Source organism: Hyperolius riggenbachi, chromosome 1 (genome assembly GCF_040937935.1).
Source record: "Hyperolius riggenbachi isolate aHypRig1 chromosome 1, aHypRig1.pri, whole genome shotgun sequence".
NCBI classification, from domain to species: Eukaryota; Metazoa; Chordata; class Amphibia; order Anura; family Hyperoliidae; genus Hyperolius; species Hyperolius riggenbachi.
In genome coordinates this window covers 239,943,348-239,966,707 of record NC_090646.1, presented here as the reverse complement: position 1 = coordinate 239,966,707, position 23,360 = coordinate 239,943,348, and the positions used below count along the sequence as shown (strand labels likewise).

Sequence of the window (23,360 nt, the reverse complement as noted above, 5' to 3'; positions counted from 1 at the left end):
TCCACCAGGATGGATTTTCAGATATGCAGATGATTGCCAGATATGCAGATGAAGTCTGTTAAACAAGGTGTGTATGAGGATCTGCAGATCTCATAGACTATGAATGCATTTTGCAGGAATGGATCTATTGCAAGAAGAGATCTTTTGCAGATAATGATCTTTTAAATGTGTACGGGCATCTTTGTGCGCAGCATCTTGCAAAGATTTTATCTGATGGGGAGTGCAGCTCCTTAGAATAGACTGTGTAGAGTATGGCTCTCATACTACATGGAATGGGGTATAATTGGTCTGTGATGTTGCCTTTTCCAAAGACTTTTATCTCAAGTGTGTATGCAGCATTAGGCTTGTAATCATTACACAGGTAATTAGCTATGCATCTCCACACCTCATGAGAATGCAGCTAAAGTACTACCTGACATCCGATCCTCCAGCTCTGTGCAGTGAGGCTGCTATAGAAATTCTTCCCATCCCTCCCTCACCGTGGCCCCCCTCCTCTGCATGTGTGTGTATCAGAGCGCAACGTCTCTTACCAGTGCTGCTCCTGGACGTTCCCTCTGTGTTGAATCCGTGCAGGCAGAAATGATGGTACACCGTCCAGCCAGCAGCTGGCAGCTCTCACCACTTCCTATTCTCTGTATGTCGCGTGTTTACACAGACATGCAGGGAGAGAAGGCAGAGAGCTGCCAGCTGCTGGCTGGACGGTGTACCATCATTTCTGCCTGCACGGATTCAACACAGAGGGAAGGTCCAGGAGCAGCGCTGGTGAGAGACGCTGCGCTCTGATACACACACAGGCCGAAAAGGGGGGCCATGGTGAGGGAGGGATGGGAGCAGAGCTGATGGAGACTACACGCTGAGCTCTAACACGAGAGGGGTCCATCCATGGTGAACGATGGAAGAGTGAGTTTCGGACCCCCCTCCCTGCATCCTCACTACACTGTGTCCCTGGTAGTGTTGTCCGGATCATGAACGATTCGGATCTTTGATCCGAATCTATTTTGTGAGTCGAATCATCCGAATCATCAAAATGAGTGATTCGGATCGAAAAAGGGGCGGGGCCAGGAGCGACACGCCCCCCTCTCAGCGGGCAGCGGGGTCCTGGAAGCAGAGCAGGGATGGATCGCTGAGTTGGAGGGGAGCCAGCCTTGCAGCCAAAAGTAGATGAGAGAGAGGGGACATGGGTGCCACTGCCAGATATGTGTAGAGCACACATACTGGCTATAACGTGCTGCTCATTACAGGCTGTCTGTTCCGCAGTTGTGCACAGTGATCACATTGGAAACTTTTGGCTCAGCTCAGCACAGCTCAGTAACTTTTGGGGAATGCTTTCTTTCACTGCGACGTTTTGCTTTCAAAGTATACAGATAAACATATAGGTGAAATATATGTAAGGCATAATGAGCAGCATGTGGGTATTGTGTGCAAACATTTCTGCTCTCTGCTCGTCCTCCTCCCATCTCTGTCCACTCCCTGCCCTCTGTCCATCTTCTCCCCTTCTCTGTGTGCCCACCCCCCTCCCCTTCTCCTGTCCACAGACCTGTCCTGCTATTAATTTCACCCCCAAATGCTTCGGTAGTAAAATGATCCGAGATTCGGATCAAAGATCCGGATCTCTTCAATGATCCGATTCGAATCATCCGGATCATTGAAAAGATCCGAACTTCCCATCTCTAGTCCCTGGTGTCACTCCCCCTAGTGCTGCTCACGCTAGTATCGCGTGAGTTCAGCAGCTCCAGACTTGAATCGCCGCCTCTGCCTCCTCCTGCCTATAATTAGGTCCCATGACCCTTTGCACCCCAGGACCGAACGCCGCGGCGTTAAAGGAATACTTAAGTCACGTAAAAAAAAGGACTTTTACTCACCTGGGGCTCCCCTCAGCCCCCTGCAGCTGAACGGTGCCCTCGCCGTGTCCCTACGATGCACCAGGACTCGCCGGCGGCCACTTCCGGTTTGGCCGTCACCAGCCGACTGGCTGTTAACGCGGCTTATTATCCGCGTCCCCGGACGCAATAGCATTATAGAGGGCGCTATTGCGGCCTGGGACGCGGATAATCAGCCGCGTTCCAAGCCTGTTGGCTGGTGACGGCCAATCCGGAAGTGGCCGCCGGCGAGACCAGGCGCATCGGAGGGACACGGCGAGGGCACTGTTCAGCTGCAGGGGGCAGAGGGGAGCCCCAGGTGAGTAAAAGTCATTTTGTTTACGTGACTTAAGTATTCCTTTAAATGCACTGGAGGGGCGTGGCTTATTATTTTTATGAAGTTTTTATTGGGAAATATATTTAAAAAGAGCTATTTAAAGGGTTTAATGCCCCCAAAATATGTCCACCAGCACAAAAATGCGGACATCCTAACTTGGTCTCGGATCCACTTTAAAAATGCAGTGTTTCAATCCCATGGTGTACAGCTAAAAAAATGACTCTGTATTAGCTAGCCGCAGTGTGTGGTGAAGCGCTGATACTGAGCAGAGCAGAAAAAAGGAGTGCAGAGGCTGCATTTTCACAACATGCGAATCCTTGCACATTTCTGCCTCAGAAAAACTCACAGCAATGCACGTGTATGGGCTGGATTCCAGTTTCCCATGTAATGATTGTCAATTACGCAAGATGCATGTAAAAATTTGCATAATAATGTTAACATAAGTACACTAAAAACACATGAAATATAGTATCCAGCCAAACATGTACTATGAGATTGTTTTTGAATGGCGCTGCAATCGACATGAAATCCACATTACAATCAACAAGAACGCGTAAGTCATTTGAGGTGCCAATGGAAAACACAATTTTTGCCCAATTACACGTTTTTGTCTGATTGAATGTCTAAATGGGGGAAAAAGAAATAGTGGACGGCCAGCTTTAACACCTGGGAAGGGGGAAGGGTACATTTAAATACACGAATGTAAAGCATAACTCCTCACAGGTTGTAGCTACTTTACTATCAGTATAGGCACAGCGTTATAGACTTTATAAGGATGGGTAACATTCCAGTACCTAAAAATTGGGATAAAATCATTAACACAGGTATACAGTATGCAGTAGTGACCAGGGCCCTATTATAAGACATTTTAACAAGAATTAAAGTGAACCTGAACTCTCGCACAGGACAGAAGGAAATCAAGAGAGAAATGTACCCTGTTTGTATTTAGAGAGTTTATGTCTGCTTCCATGAAAGCAGGAAGTAGACACGCTGCAGATGTATTGCAGGATTGGTATCAGATGTAACAAAGAAATGTTTTTTTAAAGGTTATTATGTTGTTGCTTATCTTTCAGAGCAGAGATGAAGTTCTGAGTTCAGGTCCACTTGAAGTATGGCTGCACTGACACTAGACCAGGCATGGGCAAACTCGGCCCTCCAGCTGTTACGGAACTACAAGTCCCACAATGCATTGCAGAAGTCTGACAGCCACAGTCATGACTCATAAAGGCAAATGCATTGTGGGACTTGTAGTTCTGTAAGAGCTGGAGGGCCGAGTTTGCCCATGCCTGCACTAGACTGTGCTTTTCATCCCATTCTCCATTTAGTGCGCATTTACTGTGATAGCAGCAGAAAGTGTTGGACGCATTACACGAGACTGCCACTAGGGTACTACTGAGAACCTAAAAGCCAAAGAAGGGGCAGCAGGGAAAAAAAAAGCCAGATATGGTGTTACGTTTTCCTCAGATTCCTCTCCTCAGGCTCTCTATATGAGTGCCACTTGTTTGTAATGTCTCCAAGTTTTGCTGCCCTTGTCCTGAGCATTAGGCGGGTAGAGGGGAAACAAGGTGACATTTTACATTAAAGCGGACCCAAACCAAACATTTTTTAAATTAAAAATATTTAGTTGCACCACTCTGACACATACAAAGATAAATAAACACTCCTTCAAACCTATGATCATTTCAGTGCATGCTTTTCACCCTTCTCTTTTCATAACTAGGGTTATACTGGGGGCAGCCATTAGCAATTCCTCCATTGCCAGACACCACCTACTTCATCAGTTTGCCGGATTTTGTCCCGGCAATTTGAAAGGAAGGGAGGGGTTCCTCTAATAAATGTAAAATATTGTATATTTGTCGTCATGCAGCTGAAAAAAGGCTGCTATTTATTATTATAAGTTAGAAAATAGATTTTATTTTTGAAATCTTGTATTTTTAATTTGGGTCCACTTTAAGCTATCATTTTTCAGCTCCCTCTCCAGCATATTTACTGCTCCTCAGGAATAACAGCAATGCCAGTCACAACCAATTTGCAGTCTGCCTAGTCTGTCAGGGATGCCATGGTAACAAGAGGTTGGTAGGGTTCATTATACAAAAAAACAAACAAACTGAAATGCTCACCAAATCTCACAGGAGACTGTTCAATGTAAAAGCCTTTATCATAATGAAGAGAACCTGCCGTGTAGCTCTGGTAAGTCAGGTAGATTCCTCGTCACTATACAGGATGTACTGTGCAGCACAGTAGCCAGGGAATGGTCACTATTTTGGGTCACAACCGATTTGCTTCAATTTTTGGCTTTAAGCTATACACACACGCTAGATTGCGGAAAAACGAGCAGTCCCCGATGGCTAGCGATGAGTGAACATCGTTAGTGCACATTTGAATTTAAAGAAGGTCTTCTGATTGGATCATTAGCATGAAAACTGAGGACCTTGCAGTGCAAAATTCTCAACAAGTATTTTGAACGTATCGGCTGTTTGCCATTGTACAGTGCGAACGATTAACACAAGGACATGCACCAGGACAGATTGCTCTACACGGACGATAGTCGCTGTCTTTTACCATCGTTGGAACACTTATTTGACAATTCTTGCCCAACTAGTCATTTATTGTTTGTTTCCAAAAACCACGGTCAAGCATGTGTACAGAGCTAAAGGAAACTAGGATTGCGTGAAATCTGAGCCCTTATATGGAAAAAACTAGGATAGTAGATGGGCCAGCACGTGCTGGTGCTTTTTAGCCTGCATGTGGCCCTGATAAGGACTGTAAGCACTTATTACTTAGGCTGCCTGGAATAATTGTTTGCAATAGTTTTGTCAACCCCCCTGTGCCAACACTGACAGACGCAAAGTCAGCTGTGTAGCGGAGGATGCGCTCTGTTGTTATGCAGGGGACGGAGGGACAATGGAGCGGTGCGTACATGATGTCATGCGGCTAGCAGGGGGAACGCAAGGACAATGGAGTTGGCCGTCGCCCCATGCATGTTGAAGTCGCCGTACACACATGACCATCAGCTGAGGCACCTCAGACAACTTTGATCATGCGTGTGTACAAGCCTTTAGATTCAATATCAATTTCATATCTAGTGCCTAATATATATATATATATATATATATATATAAAACACTGTTTAGTGTATGCTTTAAGGACAACTGTAACGAGAGGGATATGGAGGCTGCCATATTTATTTCCTGTTAAACAATACAGTAGAATCCCTTTATAGTAAACTCCATGGTACCAGGAAAAGTAGTTTACTATATCAGAATTGGTCATACATTATATATTTATACAGACATATTTGCTGGGACCTGAGGATTGCGTTTACTAGATCCAGAGTTTTACTATATCAAAGTTTACTATAATAAGATTCTACTGCACCAGTTGCCTGGCTGTCCTGCTGATCCACTGCCTCTAATACTTTCAGCCAGACCCTGAACAAGCATGCAGCATATCAGGCGTTTCTGACATTATTATCAGATCTGACACGGTTAGCCGCATGCTTGTTTCTGGTGTTATTCCGACACTACTGAGGCCAAATAGACCAGCAGGGCTGCCAGGCAATTGGTATTGTTTAAAAGGAAATAAATATGGCAGACACTATATTCTTCTCACTTCAGTTGTCCTTTAAACACCTCGGACACAAAGGAGAAACTGTAAAGCTTTGCATAACATTGAGCAGTCTACTACCACACAGAGAGCCAGTTCAATTAATTCAGACCAGACTTGCGCTGAAATATTTTCAGACTTGAAAGGTGCAGTGTGGTGCCTGAACCACCATTCTGCATCCAGCATTCTGATTAGGAAGTATCGATCCTTTGTCCTTAAGCTACATACACACGAGGCACGGATGTCTGCAGTTGCATGGAGACAAGCAACAGTTGAAAATCTCCAGCAACGACAGTTGTATACAAGCAACGATTGTATACACGTGGCAACAACCTGTCTGCAACATAGCGGAAACTGTTGCTCAGCAACTTCTGTCGCAGGTTTAATGAACTGTCGGACTCACAGGAGTTGCTAGAGACTAGCATACACATGACCGCACCGACTTGAGACTAGGGACGGTTGCTGCAACAGCTGTTGCCGGGGATTGAACAAGTCAATCGCCTGGAGACAGCTCTGACTAGCAACAGTTGCTTGCGCGCGCCTCATACACATGAAGGACCTGTTGCCGCAACATGCGCGCGCCATGTGTTTCCAGCAACAGTTGTAGCCCGTGTGTATGGGCCTTTAGAGTAACCCTGCAGTGAGAGGGATCTGGAGGATGCCGTATTTGTTTCCTTTAAAATGCCAACAGCTTGGCTGTTTTGCTGCCAACACTTTAAACCACAGACCCAGAACGAGCATGCATATCAGGTGCTGCGACTGAAGTATGACCGCGCTCACCACAAGCATGCTTCAGCGGTGTGATTCAGACACGAATGGCGCCAGAATGTTTAGTATAGCAAGGAATCTGTCATGGTTTAAAGTGGCCCTGAACTCAACTTTCTCTCCACTAAAATATAAGCAACAGCATATTAACCTTTACATAAACCTTTAGAAAAAAAACAGGTCTTTGTTACAGCTCACAGAATTCCTGCAATAAATCTGCTGTGTGTCTACTTTCTGCTTTCATGAAAGCAGTCGAAGGATTAACATCCTGTGTTTATAGATTAGCTGTGTCTGCCGAGACTGCTGAATTTCAGTGCTGACACAGCTGAGAGATAATATGACACTTGTGATTACTTACAGATGAGGGAGAATTAGATAGGCTCGTCTCTCTAAAAACACATAGGCCTGAAACCCAATGAAATCCGCAAACGCAAAACGCAACCGCTAGCGTTTTGCCTGAGCGGTTTGCAAGCGGATTCATGCGAGTTTTCGGTCGCGTTTTGCAACAGTGTATTTTTTTCCTCAGCGGTTGTGTAGCGTTTTGCGTTTCACGTTTTTATCCTGATTGGTCCTGTGAAATATTTTTAATTTTGTTACAGTGTGCTGAACCGCAAAACGCTAGCAAAACCGCTCAGTTTAGGTTTTGCTGAGCGTTTCTGCTAGCGTTTCAATACTTTACATTGAAGCGCTAACGCTCTCAAAATGCTGCAGGTCCTGCGTTTGCGTTTCTGGGAAACGCAAACGCTCCTGTGGAAGTTGCCCCATCCATTAACATCAGCTGAGCGTTTTGGCAAAACGCTAGCGTATCGCAGCGCTGCCAAAATGCTCAAAAAAAAGCTCTTGTGGGTTCCAGCCCATAGGGTGCATTTCGCTCATCTTTCCTTGTGTCCTGTGTAGGGATGTTCAAATAGATGCAAATTCTTCCGAGTTGATGCAAATGTATGCAAATATATGCAGCTTGAAAAAGGACCAACCAATTTAAACCTGGGTTTAAATTGATTGGTCCATTTTCAAACTGCATATATTTTCATCAACTCGGAAGAATTTGCATCTATTTGATCATCCCTAGTCCTGTGCAGGAGTCCACTTTAAAAGGAAATAAATATGGCAGAATCCATATCCTTTTTGCTACGTGATCACTATAACCCCTCATACACACATCAGACCATAGTCTTTTGAAAATGAAAGATCTCAGATCTGTTTTACCCCCTTCCATGTAGTATGAGAGCCATACCTTCACAGTCTTTTCTATGGAGCTGAACTCCCCATCAGAAAAAAACTTTGCAAGATGCTGCACACACAGATGCTGTACACACACAAAAGATCAGTAGCTGCAAAAGATCTGTTCCTGCCAAAAATCCAACCCTGCAAATTGCAACGATAGTCTATGAGAACTGCAGATCATCGTACACACATGATTTAACTGACATTCATCTGCAGATCATCTGCAGATCCGATCCACCAGGTTGGATTTTCAGATCTGCAGATCTGTCAGTTAAATCATGTGTGTATGATGATCTGCAGATCTCATAGACTATCATTGCAATTTGCAGGGTTGGATTTTTGGCAGGAACAGATCTTTTGCAGCTACTGATCTTTTGTGTGTGTACAGCATCTGTGTGTCCAGCATCTTGCAAAGTTTTTTTTCTGATGGGGAGTTCAGCTCCATAGAATAGACTGTGTAGACTATGGCTCTCATACTACATGGAAGGGGGTAAAACTGGTCTGTGATCTTTCATTTTCCAAAGACCATGGTCTGATGTGTGTATGAGCCTTAAGAACAAGCTATAACCTTGGTGTGAGGAGAGCACTCAGGCTGTGAGTGAAGCATGCATTACAGCAATGGAGATGGTTTAACTACAAATGAATTTATTGTGTACGCAGGTCTTGTGTTTGCAGAAAGACGTCTAGTTCCACAAAACTTAGACATGTTTTCAGTTCAGTCAAAAATTAAAGCAGAGTTAAACTCAAAAGAGTATGAATACTGTAGAAAAAAAAAAGTGTCTGGATCAGGAAAGGCAGACCTAATGGAATACTCATTTTCATCAAAGTCTTGGTTGGCCGTCTCTCCTGCCTACTTTGTCTATGTGTAAAAACTAGTGTTGGGCGAACAGTGTTCGCCACTGTTCGGGTTCTGCAGAACATCACCCTGTTCGGGTGATGTTCGAGTTCGGCCGAACACCTGATGGTGTTCGGCCAAACCGTTCAGCCACATGGCCGAACTAAGAGCGCATGGCCGAACGTTCCCCGAACGTTCGGCTAGCGCTGTGATTGGCCGAACGGGTCACGTGGTTCGGACCCGAACGCGCTCTGATTGGCCGAACTGTCACGTGGTTCGGGTAAATAAATACCCGAACCACGTCATATCTCCGCCATTTGTCTGTGGGTTTAGCTTTGGGTAGGCAGGCAGGGTAGTTCGCGCTCCAGCCACGCTAGCCAGGGTCCCCCCAGTCATTGTGTCGCTGCTGGGAATAGTAGTACACCGCTCGCTCAGCCACACTATATAGCATTCTGTTTACTGCCACTTTGTGTACCTCGCTCAGCCACACTATATAGCATTCTGTTTACTGTTCTGTGTCTGCTGGGAATAGTAGTACACCGCTCGCTCAGGGACACTATATAGCATTGTGTTTACTGCCACTCTGTGTACCTCGCTCAGCCACACTATATAGCATTCTGTTTACTGCCACTCTGTGTCTGCTGGGAATAGTAGTACACCGCTCGCTCAGCCACACTATATAGCATTCTGTTTACTGCCACTCTGTGTCTGCTGGGAATAGTAGTACACCGCTCGCTCAGCCACACTATATAGCATTCTGTTTACTGCCACTCTGTGTACCTCGCTCAGCCACAGTATATAGCATTGTGTTTACTGCCACTTTGTGTCTGCTGGGAATAGTAGTACACCGCTCGCTCAGCCACACTATATAGCATTGTGTTTACTGCCACTCTGTGTACCTTGCTCAGCCACACTATATAGCATTGTGTTTACTGCCACTCTGTGTACCTCGCTCAGCCACACTATATAGCATTCTGTTTACTGCCACTCTGTGTCTGCTGGGAATAGTAGTACACCGCTCGCTCAGCCACACTATATAGCATTCTGTTTACTGCCACTCTGTGTCTGCTGGGAATAGTAGTACACCGCTCACCCGCCACTGTATAGCATTGTGCTCTGTGTCGCTGCTGGGAATAGTGGTACACCGCTCACCCGCCACTGTATAGCATTGTGGTCTGTGTCGCTGCTGGGAATAGTGGTACACCGCTCACCCACCACTGTATAGCATTTCTGTACTGCCACTGTACTGCTGCCAGTCAGCGTGTACTTTAAGGATAAGTGAAATGAGGAAGAAATCCGGTGAAAGAGGGAGGGGCAAGGGAAGAGGTGTTTCCCCTGACGGTTCACGTACAGGCCACAGGGGAGCACCCAAGAAAACCCACTCAATACCGCCCATGTTGTCCAGGACAACAACCCTCACAAATCCAAAAGAACAGGACCAGATAATTACTTGGATGACCTCTCAAGCGTCCAGCAGTGGGTTAAGCAGCACCAGCACATCACGCACGAGGTTCGAGTCCTCAGCCAGTTACAAGGAGCCAGTGGGCACAAAGCTGACACAACCGGCAGCGACACCACGCACACAACTGCCAGATAACCAGTCAGATGAATTACCTCAGGACACAATGGGGTATTCGCAGGAGCTATTCCCAGCCCAACAAATTTCCACCTTTCAAAGGTCAATGGAGGAACAGCCAGAAATGTTGTGCCCGGATTCACAACCATTAACTGTGGGAAATGCACGGCGCACTGAAATACAAGGCGAGTCCGAGGAGGACTCGGAAACCCAAATCCCAGAGCAAGTTGGGCAGGAGGGGTTGCAATTGCAGGAGGTCGGCCGACAAGATCTGGAAGACGACGTTGGAGTGAGCTGCGCAGAGGTTGTTCTGGGGAGCTCTACTCCACGGCGGCGCCCCCCCACAATGACATATGACGAGTTTCAGGAGATGGAAGAGGAGGGTATGGACAATGTGGACATAGACCCAGATTTTGTTTGTGAACGAGAACATCGCCGTCGTAGCAGCAGCACAGATGAGTCTGTTGAAGAACCCACTGCTGCACGAGTTCGCCTTGTGCCACAAGGTAGGCGGCGCGCAATTTCAGGCACCACAAGCGTGGAAGTTCAAGTGAGAGGCAAAAGAGGCGCAAACAGAAATCGCCAGCAAGGCAGGTGCTCCAAAGTCTGGGCTTTCTTTGAAGACTGCACTGAGGATGGTACTATGGCGATTTGCAAGGTGTGCAAGACCCGCCTGAGGAGGGGGAAAAGTATTAACAACCTCTCCACCACCAGCATGAGCCGCCACATGCTATCCAAACATCCCACTCTGTGGGCAAACGCGGCAGGACAGGGTACCAGCAACACTGCCTCCCTTGGGGTCACCAGACTCACCACCAGACCCGCCTCAGCAGCAGCAGTAGCCCAGCCATTGCGTGGTTCACAACATTCACAAACATCAGACGCTGACACTGTCACTTTCCGGAGTAGTGCTCTTGAGGTCTCCCAGTGTTCATCAAACACAACAACCAACAGCCCTTCAGTGTGCAGCCCTACGATTCAGTTGTCTGTCTCGGAGATGTTTGATCGCAAGAGGAAATTGCCAGCAAATGACCCCCGGGCCGTGGCTGTAACAGCCAGCATAGCCAAGCTTCTGGCCTGCGAAATGCTGCCATATCGAGTGGTGGAGACAAACAGCTTCAAGGGCATGATGTCAGTGGCCATCCCACGTTACGAGTTGCATGAGCACGTGGTCAGCAAAATAACCCGAAGCTTGAAGAATGCCGTTGCCTGCAAGGTTCACCTCACCACTGACACCTAGACGAGTGCGTTCGGCCAGGGTCGATACATCTCCCTTACCGCGCACTGGGTGAACCTTGTGGAGCCTGGCAGCGATTCCTCACCTGCTACGGCGCGGGTGTTGCCCACGCCGCAAACAGCTGCACCGCCGTCCCTCCCACTAGATAACAACAGCAGCACCTACCTCTCTGACTCCTTCTCCTCCAACGCATCTCAAAGCTGTACCTCATCCGGAAACGCTAACCCAGCAGCAGTAGGATCGTGGAAGCAGTGCAGCACAGCTGTTGGCATGCGTCAGCAAGCGTTGCTGAAGCTGATCTGCCTTGGGGATAAGCAGCACACAGGGGAGGAAATTTGGAGGGGAATAAAGGAACAGACGGATTTGTGGCTGGCACCGCTGGACCTGAAACCGGGCATGGTTGTGTGTGATAATGGGAGTAATCTCATTCGCGCTTTAAGGTTGGCTAAGCTGACACACATCCCTTGCCTGGCGCACGTGATGAACCTAGTAGTTCAGCGGTTCCTGAGGACATACCCAGGCGTGGCCGATCTTCTGTTGAAGGTGCGACGAGTGGCCAAACATTGCAGAAATTCCAGTACTGCTTCGGGGGCACTCGCCAAGATGCAGGAGCGCTTCAATCTCCCCCACCATCGCTTGCTGTGTGATGTCCCTTCGCGCTGGAATTCTACGCTGCACATGCTAGCCCGCTTTTGCGAGCAGAAGAGTGCAGTGGTCCAGTACATGACGGCGCAGTACCGAGGCGCATCCGGACAGCTGCCAAGCTTCTGTGGATCCGATTGGGCCAACATGTTGGACCTCTGCCAAGTCCTCCAAAATTTTGAGCAATCCACGTTGCTTGTGAGCAGTGACAACTCTTCAGTCAGCATTACCATACCACTGCTGTGTTTACTGAAAAGGTCAATGTTGAAAATCAAGGAAACAGCTGTCATGATGCAACTGGGGGAATCTGAAGGAGAAAACGATCAGCGTGATGGTACCAACATCAGGCCATCCGCCTCAGGAAACGCTGGCCCCAGCAGCTATGACGAAGAAGAGGAGGAGGAACAGCTGGAGTTGGAGCAGGAATTTCCTGCCACCACTGACGAGGGCCAGAGCGGTGCACGTTGGACTTCCACAATTCAGCGCGAATGGTCAGCAGAAGCAGACCAGGAAGAAGGTGACGACTATGATGCATCACAACAACTATCACAACGCTCACAAGAGGATGATGAGGATTCTGGCAGGACTCTGGCACACATGGCTCAATTCATGCTAGACTGCATTGAACGCGACCCACGCATTGTGCGCATTCTGGACAACACCAATTACTGGGTTTATACCCTTCTGGATCCATGGTACAAACACAATGTTCCAAAACTGCTTGAAGAAAGAGTCAGACAGGTCAAAATGGAAGAATACCAGCAGGCCCTTGTGGAGACTTTAGAGAGGAGATTGACATCCTCCCCCTCCTCTAGCCAGTTGTACGCCGACAGACTGACTTCCGCAAACCCAGGACGACCAGGAGGGCAACAAACAACACAAGCCGCAGCTAGTGCCCAAAAGGGAATGGTATCGGCAGTGTCCTTGGAGTGGGAAAATTTTCTGACACCCATGCAGCAGCAGCCCACAGAACAGCAAGCGTGCAGATCCACCTCCAACACCGATCGCCTGGAGAAGATGGTCAAGGACTACATGTCAGATGGCGTAGCTGTGTTGAACAATCCATCTGCACCCTTCAACTATTGGGTATCGAAGCTAGACACCTGGCACGAACTGGCAATGTACGCAATAGAGGTGCTGGCTTGCCCGGCAGCCAGCGTTATGTCGGAACGCTGTTTCAGTGCTGCCGGAGGCATCGTCACAGATCGGCATATCCGCCTCTCCACAGAAAATGCAGACCGTCTGACTCAAATTAAAATGAATCAATCCTGGATTGGAAACGACTACGCAACACTCCTGGACCCCAACCAAGTAACATGAACAATGACCATCTGTGATGGGTTAGCGTTTCCGGTCCCTGTTTATTGAACCTCTCATCTGTATTACATTTATGACTGCATGGCGGCAAAAAGCATTGCTATATCCGCACGCTATTTGTCCTCATGCAAGGCCTGGGATGCTGTGTCTCAAAAAGCGTGGCCTTCTCCTCCTGCGCCTCCTCCTGTTCCATCACGTGTGCTGCTGCTGCTGGGTTAGCGTTTCCGGTCCCTATTTATTGAACCTCTCATCTCTATTACATTTATGACTGCATGGCGGCAAAAAGCATTGCTATATCCGCACGCTATTTGTCCTCATGCAAGGCCTGGGATGCTGTGTCTCAAAAAGCGTGGCCTTCTCCTCCTGCGCCTCCTCCTGTTCCATCACGTGTGCTGCTGCTGCTGGGTTAGCGTTTCCGGTCCCTGTTTATTGAACCTCTCATTTTTATTACATTTATGACTGCATGGCGGCAAAAAGCATTGCTATATCCGCACGCTATTTGTCCTCATGCAAGGCCTGGGATGCGGTGTCTCAAAAAGCGTGGCCTTCTCCTCCTGCGCCTCCTCCTGTTCCATCACGTGTGCTGCTGCTGCTGGGTTAGCGTTTCCGGTCCCTGTTTATTGAACCTCTCATCTTTATTACATTTATGACTGCATGGCGGCAAAAAGCATTGCTATATCCGCACGCTATTTGTCCTCATGCAAGGCCTGGGATGCTGTGTCTCAAAAAGCGTGGCCTTCTCCTCCTGCGCCTCCTCCTGTTCCATCACGTGTGCTGCTGCTGCTGGGTTCGCGTTACCGGTCCCTTTTCCTGGAACCTGTTCTCTGTATTACATTTATGACTGCATGGCGACAAAAAGCATGTTACCTGTGCAAAGAAACATGACATTTTCCGCATTTAAAAGACAGTTTTTCCTTTGAAACTTTACAATCAATTTTCTCAAAAACTATAAGCTCTTTTTCAAAAAAAATTTTTCATCTTGTACCCACTCCCAAGGTGCACATACCCTGCAAATTTGGGGTATGTAGCATGTAAGGAAGCTTTACAAAGCACGAAAGTTCGGGTCCCCATTGACTTCCATTATGTTCGGAGTTCGGCGCGAACACCCGAACATCGCGGCGATGTTCGGCGAACGTTCGCGAACCCGAACATCTAGGTGTTCGCCCAACACTAGTAAAAACACAGCCAAGCAGGATCCAAAGGACTTTGGTTTAGGTTCATTTTCTCTATAATCTTTTCCCCTAAAGAAATTTCTTGGTGAGCCTCCATTCCTTGACCCAGACAGACACTCTATACATACACATGGTCCTTTGAGTTTAACTCCGCTTTAAGTCTTGTAAAGTCAGGCTTAAGCATGAGAAGTGTGGTTATAAATTAAGAACAAAAAAAAAAAGATCAGTATATTTATAATTTTACCTAAAGTGCTAAAAGAGGCAGTCAAAAAATTAGGTCATCACATAAAATACCAAAATCGCGTCCTGAAATTCTATTACTCCTAGGAACCAATGGACGTGAGCCATTGAACGCTTCCAAAGTCTTAACGGCTGGTTTGAACATGCCCTGCGACGGTCAGAGCACCCACATGATGCAATAAGAAGTCGTCTGAATGATATTGCATCCTCCCCTTTGCTGCCCTCCCCTGCTGGAACACTTTGCGGAATACAAGTCAAACACACCAGGTTCGGTTAGTCACACCTCAGAACCGGTGTATTAAAGCTTCTCTCTCTCTCTCTCTCTCTCTCTCTTTCCGCCTGAGTTCCTCCTTGTAACAGCATGAACAGTAGTTCCCGGTTTCCGGGTGTCTGTAAAAAGTGCAGTGCGTCTGCTTACACTTGGTCTGTTGGACATTATAGTGTCTGGCTTTTGCTGTCAGGAACTCTGGGCAGGGAGGCGGGCTCTGTGTACTCTCGGTAGCCGTTGCTGTGCGTGATGCAGACAGTCTGTTCAATGTCCGTGGGGTAGATGGGGGGGGGAAGCTCTGTCTCTGAGGGGGAAAGTCCACCCGCTTTCGTGGGCTGGCCTGATAATGGGTAGGCCGAACTTGCATGGGTTGCCGGGGGAGATTGGCGTAGTAAGGTAGGCTATTAAAAGACCCACCTGCTACTTGTCTCCTATTGTCCTGGTAGCCATGGGCACCATCTGTGTTCACTATGGAAGGTCTTGGGATAGTAAAGCCTCCAGAATAACTAGAAGGTAGTGCTCCTTTCATACCCACATTATATTCCATGCCCCCCATTCCATAATTATTAGTTGCTTGGGCATAGATGGGCAAAGGAAGCAGATCTCCTTTAGCCTGCAACATGTCCTGCTCCATTCGCTTGGCTGCACTACAGTTCATCAGAGTCTTTTTCTCTGCCTCTCTCTGCTTCTGTTCGGCTACAAACCCCTCCTGGGCATCAGCCAAGTATCGCTGGATCATTTGCTTTTGGTATTGCTGTACTTGTAAGGACCACCCTGGCTTTTATTAGTCGTGGATTTGTCAGAAGCCTTCTCCGATGATGTAGATACGTCTCCTTGTGAAGAGTCTTCCTTGCTCCCTTTCCTGCCCTTTAGGGACCCTTTCTTCTTTTTTTCCAAGGTGTCCGCTTGCCCATTGCTCATTCCTGACTTTCCACCTTTGCTGTGCATTAGTCCTCCCATGTTCTTTTTAAGCTTACTCCCCAGGCTCTTGCCAAAGCTGCCCAACTTGTTGGCCACAGAGTCTGCTCTCTTCTTTATCCTTGTCCTCTTTTTTTAGTTTTGTCTTTCTCGTTGTCCTTCTCTTTTTTAGTTTTGTCTTTCTCTTTGTCTTTCTCTTTTACCAGTCTTGCTTCCTCCATTACTTCCTGAGCTACTGCAAACAGACTCTTTGTCCGATTCTCCAGACTCAGCAGCAGACCGTGCATCATCCCCAGCAGAAGCTGTTGGTGACTCTGGCTGGGCGAGAGGAGCCTAGAAAAAAAAAAAAAAAGAAAAAAATCAGCATCGTATTTTGGCTATCAGGAAATGTGTTGCCAACTGGGTTAGACTGGCTTGGTCCTGAATTTGGCAAGGTTTCAAAAGTCCCATGCAAGCAGCAAGATTCATAAGTGAAACATGAAACTAGATTTGAACAAATGCCTTCTTTAACCAGGCTTGTGACTCAAAAACTCATGCAAGACTGCCAACCAGTGGGTGACCCCATATCTAGTTATAGTAAAGTCCAACTGGGCTTTTAAAGAGTCTTTAAAGGACATCCGAGGTGAAAATAAACTGATGAGAAAAACAATTGTATTTATCCTCAGTCTCCTAAAAATGACTTTTTTAGATATCCCACAGTTTTAATATTTAAATCTAGTTTTTAAGTGTTTACTGTTTCATTGTCTCTGCTCAATGACACCTTCATTGAAGTATGTCAGAGTGCAAATTTATGAATTGTTGACCCTTTTTATCTCTTTCCCAGACGACGAAAGGAAAGGGTTTTATCGATGTAATTACTGTGGATCCGAGATGAACTTTTACACATTGCATAATTGTGTTCCTTTCCTATTGTTTATAGGGCATTTCTCAAGCCAAATACTTTTTGTTTTTTGTTTTAATACTCTAAATTCCTATAAACTGAACAAGCCACGCCCACGGGTTTTCAGAGAACCAAGGCACTTTCAGACAGTAGCAAGGGCTCATGGGAGCCCAGTCTGGGCACGAGGAAGGAGGAGGTTTTACTAGCCAGAGATTTCAGAGGCAGAGGGGAGGAGGAGGGGGGATTAGGGTTTTTTGGTCAAGATGCAGATAAGCCTGCCTCTGTGTAATGTTTTCAAACAACATGGCTGCTGTCATTGCATCACAGGAAGAAATAATCATTTTCTTTTAAAGCTGTTTGCAGCTAGATATGCTGTGTAAACTATCTAAACTTTAGATAAGATATATAGGCAAGTTACTTGTTATAGTCAATTTTTCATCTCGGATCTTTAACGGTGAGGGTTAGACTATAGTCTGACCCAGTCTAACCCAATCCTGACCCGAGCAGAAACTGTCATTTGCATACCTGATGTTTAACTTTTTCAGGCAGAAAAAGAGAAAAAGGAACACAGCCTAGTTATTTTTGTGCTAGGCACTGTACATACACATGTCTAACTCATGTCACTTGTCACCTCTGTTGTCCTTTAAAGGGGTCCTGTGGGGGAACCTGAGGATAAAAACCGCCACTTACCTGGGGCTTCTATCTGCCCCATGTAGCAGTAATGTCCCACGTCGTCGTCCTCTGATCCGCCGTTCCCCGCTGCCGGCCCCGGTCTAGCGCGTCACGCCGTCCAACTGCGGCTGCGCGGCCTGCTTGCTCCTGCCTGCGTCATCGTAAGCTTACTACTACTGCACCTGCGCAGTAAACTTCCGAAGAAGCGAATGGCAGCGCGCATTATTCTGCTATGTCAGACGAATAATGCCCAGTGCCGGCGGCGGGGAACAGCGGATCGGAGAAGGACGGCGTGGGACATTACTGCTACATGGGGCAGATAGAAGCCCCAGGTAAGTGGCGGTTTTTATCCTCAGGTTCCCCCACAGAACCCCTTTAAGACCTTTGCAAGATTTTTTTTTTTTTCAATAACATTTGTATTAAAAACTTTGTATAACAAAAACATTGTGCAATCATAACAGACCGTAAACAAGAGTTACAATGAATCATTCATGAACAGGATTCACAGCAAGGGAACACAAAAGAAATATACTCAGTGGCGTAGCTAGGGTATTTGACACCCGGTGCGGACTATTCACAGACACCCCCCTCCCCCCGCCCCAAGCAATTTTTGGTGGTGTGTGTGGTGGAGGTGGTGGCATGCGGTGTTGCAGTCGATGTTTGGGGAAAAGGAGTGAATGCAGCATGCAGGGCACACCACAACAAAAATGGGTATGTGCTGAGCCAACTGTAATATTGCAGTGTAACTCAAAGGCAGTGGGTCTGCATTTCCTCCTAAAACACAGCTAGCAAAGTGACCCTTAAAAGGAATGTCTGAGGAGATATAAAAATCTACTTACCTGGGGCCTCCCCCAGACCCTGGTAGCCGCTTTGTGCCCTCACCGCAGCTCTGCTCCCCGTTACTGACCTGGGATCCCCTTCCGGTGCATGATGCCGACCTCGTCAGGTTGGCATCTACTGAGCCTGCACAAGAGCCGCTCAGTAGCTCACAGTCGCTCTGACATCATCTGGAGTGTACTGCGCAGGCGCAGTAGATGCCGACCTTCTGAGGTCGGCATCTTGCACCAGAGAGGACCCCGGGACACCGGCGGGAAGCGGAGCTGCGGAAAGGGCACAGGAGGGCTGCTAGGGACTGGAGGAAGCCATGGGTAAGTAGATTTTTTTTATACCTCCTCAGACATTCTTTTTCAGGTCATTAAGGTAATTCTGAAGGCAAAAAGTGGTCACTCCGTTTTCCTCCCACATCCCCAAAACCTACAGATAAGGTAATTGGCTTCCTCATAAATTGGCCCCTAGACTACAATACATACACTTCATTATAGACATATACACTATATTATAGACATATGACTATGGTAGGGATTAGATTGTGAGCTCCTCTAAGGGACAGTTAGTGACATTATTTATACTCTTTACAGTGCTGCGGAAGATGTCAGCGCTATATTAATAATAAAGTTAAAAAAAGTAAATGGGGCCATACATCAGACGATTCAGCGGCCCATCAACGATCCAATTCAATAATTATCAAATCTGATGCAAATCGGTGCCACCACAAGCATGCCCGATTGATGATTCAACTAATTTCAGCCCAAAATTGGTAAAATGTATCAATCGGACATGCTTGGAAATCTCGGGCTGTCGTGGTAATTTTGGGTCCTTGGCAGTAATGACACGGGATATTGTGATAAGCGAGAAGGAACCCCTGGTGCTGTCAACCCTAATGCAAATGTGCCCCCGTGCAGTTATATTTGACCTGTCCGCGATTGCCCGTTGTGGTGCCCATCCATCTTCCGCTTTCCTGCCTCACTCGCAGCTGGGGTATAGCACATGACATCACACACACACACACGCCCCCTAGTGCTATATGCCAATAGCCATATAGGGTGACATTGCAGAAGATGGATGGGCACTGTGGCAGGTTGCTGGGGTATAGCACATGACATCACACACACGCCCCCTAGTGCTATATGCCAATAGCCATATAGGGTGGCATTGCAGAAGATGGATGGGCACTGTGGCAGGCACAGTGGACAGTATAAATGCACGTGCAGGGGGGCGCATTTACATTAGAGGAGCAGCAATTGAGGCAGCAGATTCCCAAGAGATATCAAGCTGAAATTGCTTGGGAATCAGTCTGCTGTGTATGGGTGGCCAAAAGATCTCTCTGATCAGATTTGATCAGAGGGAGATCTGTCTCCACCTTAAAGGTAGCCATACATCTAGCAATGATGGGCAGATTCAACCAAGAGACAAATCTCTCTCTAATCGAATCTGATAAGAGAAAGAACTGTCAGCTGTCCATACACCGCTGGTCGCTTCCCAATCAATTTCAGCATGAAATCTCTTGGGAGCCCGTCGCATATGTGTGTAATATGTGCTGTAATGTGCATTTATAGATTACCTGTCTTGTTTCACGGTGGCCGTCTATCTTCCGTCTCTCTTCAATTAATCGCATAAACGTTGCCGGCGTTGCATGTGTGACGTCATGCGCCGGCGTATTTTGCAACAGCAGCATGTATGTGGATAATTGAAGAGGTGGCCAGATGGCCACTGCGACACAGGACAGGTAATGTATAAACACACATTACATCAAATTTACACATTACATATACACACACATATTGCAAGAACAGCATCAGGGGTTTCGTCAACCATCCCGATATCGTTCGCCGTTACTGCCGCACACCCTGTCAAGCAAGTCGGCCCTACATCTTGTAGCATGTCTGATTAACTAATGCAACCCATTTTGGCTCGAAATTGGTTGCATTGTTCATCGGGCATGCACTTGGCAGATTTTCATCCGCTTTTGATTATAATCGGACGGTTGATCGGCTGCCAAGTCTCCTGATGTATGGCCCCCTAACAGTTAATGTATTGCAGCTTGCAGTAATATGACCAGCACAGCAAATATATAATGCACTGTATCCAAAAAGAATCATTGATGTTGAAATTAAAAACAAATAAGGTGTCCCATTGAGAAAGAGAAGTGCCTGCTAAGAAAAAGTGTAGATAACAAGGGTAGGGAGGCAGACAGCGGCTAGAAAGTGCAGAGAGTGGAACCATAATAAAGATAAGATCACAACAGGACAGGACAGCTTACAGGATCTTCTCAAAAAATTAGCATACTGTGATAAAGTTCATTATTTTCTGTAATGTACTGATAAACATTAGACTTTCATATATTTTAGATTCAAATACACACAACTGAAGTAGTTCAAGCCTTTTATTGTTTTAATATTGATGATTTTGGCATACAGCTCATGAAAACCCAAAATTCCTATCTCAAAAAATTAGCATATTTCATCCGACCAATAAAAGAAAAGTGTTTTTAAAACAAAAAAAGTCAACCTTCAAATAATTATGTTCAGTTATGCACTCAATACTTGGTCGGGAATCCTTTTGCAGAAATGACTGCTTCAATGTGGCGTGGCATGGAGGCAATCAGCCTGTGGCACTGCTCAGGTGTTATGGAGGCCCAGGATACTTTGATAGCGGCCTTAAGCTCATCCAGAGTGTTGGGTCTTGCGTCTCTCAACTTTCTCTTCACAATATCCCACAGGTTCTCTATGGGGTTCAGGTCAGGAGAGTTGGCAGGCCAATTGAGCACAGTAATACCATGGTCAGTAAACCATTTACCAGTGGTTTTGGCACTGTGAGCAGGTGCCAGGTCGTGCTGAAAAATGAAATCTTCATCTCCATAAAGCTTTTCAGCAGATGGAAGCATGAAGTGCTCCAAAATCTCCTGATAGCTAGCTGCATTGACCCTGCCCTTGATTAAACACAGTGGACCAACACCAGCAGCTGACATGGCACCATAGAGACCATCACTGACTGTGGGTACTTGACACTGGACTTCAGGCATTTGGCATTTCCCTCTCCCCAGTCATTTCTGCAAAAGGATTCCCGACCAAGTATTGAGTGCATAACTGAACATAATTATTTGAAGGTTGACTTTTTTTGTTTTAAAAACACTTTTCTTTCATTGGTCGGATGAAATATGCTAATTTTTTGAGATAGGAATTTGGGGTTTTCATGAGCTGTATGCCAAAATCATCAATATTAAAACAATAAAAGGCTTGAACTACTTCAGTTGTGTGTAATGAATCTAAAATATATGAAAGTCTAATGTTTATCAGTACATTACAGAAAATAATGAACTTTATCACAGTATGCTAATTTTTGAGAAGATCCTGTATATGAACCTGGCTGGCTGCAGAAGTGCACAGGAATCTAAGGAGGATTGTTTCTCTCACAGACACGCTGCTTTCTTCTCCTCCTGCAGCTTTTGCTGGTCTCCCGGGGATTGTGTGGGCGGGCTTTCAGCTGGCTGCCTCTGTTTCATTGGATGGAGAGAGGCACCAGCATAGTGAAGGGCTTTAATGATTGGAGGGCGGGAAGAGAAGGGGAAATGCTACATACTGCTGTGGCCTGAGATCCCCGCCTGTACCCTGTAGCACAGAGCGATGCGCTCTTGCAAATTGCGGCTTCATGCCATTACTGTCTGCAAGGAGGCAGTATAGACAGGTTGCCATGCCTGTCACCCCTCTTATAGTGTCAAGGGGGTGCGGATCGCACCCCTCTAGTGAATATACTCATAGAACACATAGGGTGATCCAATTGTCAGTATGACATAGCAGCAAACTCTGACCAATAGGGCATAAGTTTCAAATCATTTAAGGTAACAGTTTGCACATTATCTTAAAGGAATACTGTAGGGGGGGAGGGGTCGGGGGAAAATGAGTTGAACTTACCCGTGGCTTGTAATGGTCCCCCGCAGACATCCTGTGCCCGCGCAGCCACTTACCGATGCTCCGGCCCCGCCTCTGGCTCACTTCTGGAATTTCCGTCTTTAAAGTCAGAAAACCCCTTGCGACTGCGTTGCCGTGTCCTCGTTCCCACTGATGTCACCAGGAGTGTATAGCACAACCCCAGTATGGTCTGTGCCTGCGCAGTACGCTCCTGGTGACATCAGGGGAAGCGAGGACACGGCAACGCAGGCGCAGGGGTTTTCTGACTTTAAAGTCAGGAATTACAGAAGTGAACCGGAGGCGGGGCCGGAGCATCGGTGAGCGGCTGCGCGGCACAGGATGCCTGCGGGGGACCATTAGAAGCCCGGGTAAGTTCAACTCATTTTCCCCCGACCCCCCTACAGTATCCCTTTAAGGGACAAATAGAATGAAATTGCAAAAGACCAGGAATACAACCTCTGCCCATTCAATGGACCAGAACTGGCTGGGCAGGGTCGTACCCCATACTGTAGAGTAAGAACGCTAGTGGAGCCTGTCTTCCAGTGAAGGCAGGGAAGGGATATTTGCGGGTATATCTTGTGTATATAGAGGGTGAATTTACAATGATAAATGTTTAATCCTGTAGCTGAGGTCGAAAGGAAAGTAGCAAGGGGAAGAACAAAAAAGTAGAGGAAGGGAAGTAAGCAATAGAGAGAAAAGTATGGGACGAGGAGAACACACGGCTCTGTAAGTAGTACAAAGAGAGGCCAAGGACTCAAGAGGATTTAAAGGTTACTCACCCAGGAGCTACGTTCGGAGCCCAAAAGGTAATCTATAAAAGACACCCAGACTTTATTGAACTTAGTTATATTGTCTTCCAGACAGCAGAAACAGCAGACACCAGTTTTGCATTGTTTGGATGTGGGCGTACATTTTAGTCCAGGGGGGGCGGTGTGCGCCACAGCGATTAACCATTCAATTGTACATTATTGGGTCAGGGATGCGCAGCCTTCTACCTATATTTTGTTTCCACAGTTCTGTAACTACCAGGCTAGCAGCACCCATTGTGCTATCCTGTTTTGCAT

At 46.8% G+C, this 23,360-nt stretch overlaps 1 pseudogene; it reads right to left on the bottom strand.

The window, feature by feature from the left end:
• Positions 1 to 14,932: 14,932 nt before the first annotated feature.
• The window catches only part of LOC137547341 (OTU domain-containing protein 7B-like), a 123,298-nt pseudogene continuing 114,870 nt past the window's right edge, over positions 14,933 to 23,360 (bottom strand).